The 3,459-nt window shown below is 28.2% G+C and overlaps 1 long non-coding RNA gene across 1 annotated transcript; it reads left to right on the forward strand.

Annotated features, from left to right (window-relative positions):
- The first annotated feature begins 1,307 nt into the window (after positions 1-1,307).
- LOC128294145 (uncharacterized) lies at positions 1,308-2,098 on the forward strand. The gene is made up of 2 exons (XR_008284410.1): positions 1,308-1,501; positions 1,768-2,098. It is a non-coding gene; the product is annotated as an uncharacterized LOC128294145 (long non-coding RNA).
- The last annotated feature ends 1,361 nt before the right edge of the window (positions 2,099-3,459 follow it).

Genomic DNA, 3,459 nt, shown 5'->3' on the forward strand with positions numbered 1-3,459 from the left:
CCTAAAATTTTACCCAAGCCCGACTCGAATAAAAATGATGCAACATGAAACTAAAACATAATTACAAGCATGAAACAATAATAAGTGGATACGAATCAGAAAAAAAAAGAAAAAAAAAAGAGAAAAAAAAACGTGATACATAGAACTACATGGAAACTAGGAACCAATGTAATGCAAAACAAATTTAAAACCATATGAACAATATACAAAGGATAACATATATTAGAATTCAAAATAGCTCATACGTATAGAAAATGGATAATATATAAGTGATTATTAAAGTATGTATTGGAATGAATAATATGTAACATAATTTTAAATTAACAAATTGACTTAACAAATGGCATACGTATCTATATGAAAATAATAAATGAAAATAATATATATACAAAGATACCAAAGCAACTAAAATAAACAAAATAAAACAGGATCCATAAAAGAACCAAATTATATACTTAATAATTTTAAAAATATATATATAAAAATAAATTAGAAGAAAATATTTACACAATGATTTGAAAAGAAAATATACATTAAAGATTTTAAAGAAACTATATAAATAAAATTTCATAGAATTAAAAATATAAAACATTTGAAATAAACACCAACACATCATAAAATAACCTTAAACGACATTGATTATATATAGATTTAAAAGGAAACATGCAATCATAAATGATTCAAAAGAAAATACATAAAATAATAATAATAAACATTATATACAAAAACATATAATACAACAATTCAAAACTAATGATACAAAAATAAATATTTACATATAAATAAGTGTAAAAAAACAAAACAATATAGATAATATACCAAACCATATATATACACATAAATAAATAATATTGCAAAATACAAATAACTTAATATAAATAATATATGCATAAAGGAAGGAGATTAAGCAGAAAAATAATTGAAATGAATAGTATATAGAAAGATTTGAAATAAAAATAATAAAACAGAAAAGAAATAAAGAAATCAAAGCAAGGACAAATTTGAGATTAAAGTAAAATATGAGATCTAAAAACTAAACATCACATTAACAAATGGAACCAAATTGAACGTGCATGAGAAAGAGAGGAACTGACTGGAAAATTATCCCCGAACCCTCAAGCGTGACACCTTAATGCGGACTCAAATGAATCACGAGAAAAATCATGTGGCAAAATTGAAACATAAAAATGAATAAATTTGAAAGAACAAAGAAGGAAGAAGGACTAAACGCGTAAATAAACTGTTTAAAGAAATTAGGCGTGTAGACCAAGTCAAAAAGGCTGTCAGTTCCTTCTCCTAATGTTGTTCCCTTTATTACGTAAAATTGAAACCTGCTTTAAAAAATCATTTTTTTAGAAAACATTTAAACTTTTTCCTTAAAAAAAAAAAACTTAAAGTTTTGAAACTTTTCTCCTTCACTTTCTCCTCTTTTCCTCTTCTTCGACAGACCCACCATTTTGAGCCAAAATTCGACTTCAAAGGTTTCTCTTGTGCCACGTCGGTAAGTTCCCCTCCTCTTTCTTTTTATATTTTTGTATATGGATCCGAATGGAAATGAAAAAATATGGAAAAAGAAGAAACAACACAAAAAAAACTGCAGTAAATATTCACCTTTGAAAATATTCTTTGGTCTCTTTCTACTAATTTTTGTGTGTATTTTATATTACAACTTGTATTCTCTTTTTTTCCAAAAAAAAAAACCCTTACAAATGAAAATTCGTGACCTTTTTATAGCCAACTTTACAACGGTTTCTTTGCTTCTACTAGTTGCAGGTATGGTGAACGTGGGGCGTGGGTCGTGCTACAAGCGTGGAGGGGTGCAGCAGCTATTCTCTTTTTTGCTGAAAAGTTAGTTTAGTTTTGGGCTGTTTGGGCTCTAAGATTAGGTTTATTTTGAGCTTATAATTGGGTTTGTTGTTTTTGTAATTTTGGACTCTCTTTAAATTTTTTTTGGGGGTTTTATTTATTGGGCTGGAGTTAAGTAGCCCAAGCTAAAATTGGGTCTTACAATTTAAGAATAAGTTTCAAAACTTGAAGATCACGTCTTGAGAACTTGTTCTTCTAGAACAAAACTTTGGTAACTTTGCTTGTTTTGAGACTTGACTAAATGTTTTGAGACTTTCATGGAAGTCTTAGACCATTACCCCTCCCAACCAATAATATATTAACTTCCTAAATATTTATTCTTTAAAAAATTAATTGTTGAGAATTTTTTAATGTAATAAAAGTTTATTGCGAATATAAAAGGTTATACATCAACAACTTAAATAAATTTTTTACATAATTTAATAATTATTTTATAAATTTTAAAATTTAATAATTAAAATATAAATTTACTAATAATTTCGTTACTTCAAATGAAGTTTATCCTAATAGTTTTCTTTTTCCCTTATAACACGCACTCGTGTATGCATAAACAATAAAGATTCGCTGTAAGGAAAAGAAAAGGTTCAATACTCGCTAATTTACTGCGCGTGAGAACATGCTCCTCGCTTTTATGGACGAAGGTTGTTTTTTCTATTGCTAAATGCTAAAGAGTAATAAATTTGTTGGTTACGTTCTTGCTAGCGTATTCAGAAGACAGTTTTTCATTCAATTGCTTGTAATATTTCACATTCCCCAAAGTATCCTAAGTAACTTCGTTGTTTTCGTTTATACGTATAAATCTTAGCATTATTATTTTGGTAATTCCGGCCAATTGCCATTTGGTCCATGCATGCATATATAGCAGATAACAGATAGCACATATCCTACCCATGCATATATATTGTTCCGAGTGACATCCTTCCCGCCTCATGTATTGTTCACTTATTGTTGTTGTCAAAGATCATGTACTGACAAGATAATTATCATTTATCGCCATCTTGCGATATCACGCTGTCACTTTCACCATGAGACAATAAAATAATCCATCTTCGAATAAAATGCTTCCGTGTGACACCATAGCCCCTCATACAAAAGCCCATTGGGGAACAATATGACATTCAATTAAAACAAGCATGAATAATGTTAATTGGGCTGGTATTTGTCGTGATGGGCTTTAGTGTATGAGCTCATGCAAATATTTGTAAGCCTAAGAAAATGATAGTCGAGAGAACTTCATGAAACATATATAACAAACAATTAACCTATATGTAGCACACTTAACTTTATATCCCTATTAGTTACATATAAATTTTTTTTAACAACTCTATTATTCTTTCTAACCTATAAATAGGAGGATAATATGTTTCAACGCACTTAAACCCACGGCTTCCTACATTAACAATAATGTACATACCAGTTGAACTACATATTATTTTTATATATCTTAAAATGATAAAACTCATCTCCTTCCAAATGAAAAAAAAAAAAAGCTTGTAGTTTTAGGTTATTAACATTTTCCATTTTGCATTTAAGGATGGCATGATATTGTCCATCCAATCTATAACATAACCATAAACAACTTCTTTGAAATAA

The sequence above is a fragment of the Gossypium arboreum genome, chromosome 6 (genome assembly GCF_025698485.1).
Source record: "Gossypium arboreum isolate Shixiya-1 chromosome 6, ASM2569848v2, whole genome shotgun sequence".
NCBI lineage: Eukaryota > Viridiplantae > Streptophyta > Magnoliopsida > Malvales > Malvaceae > Gossypium > Gossypium arboreum.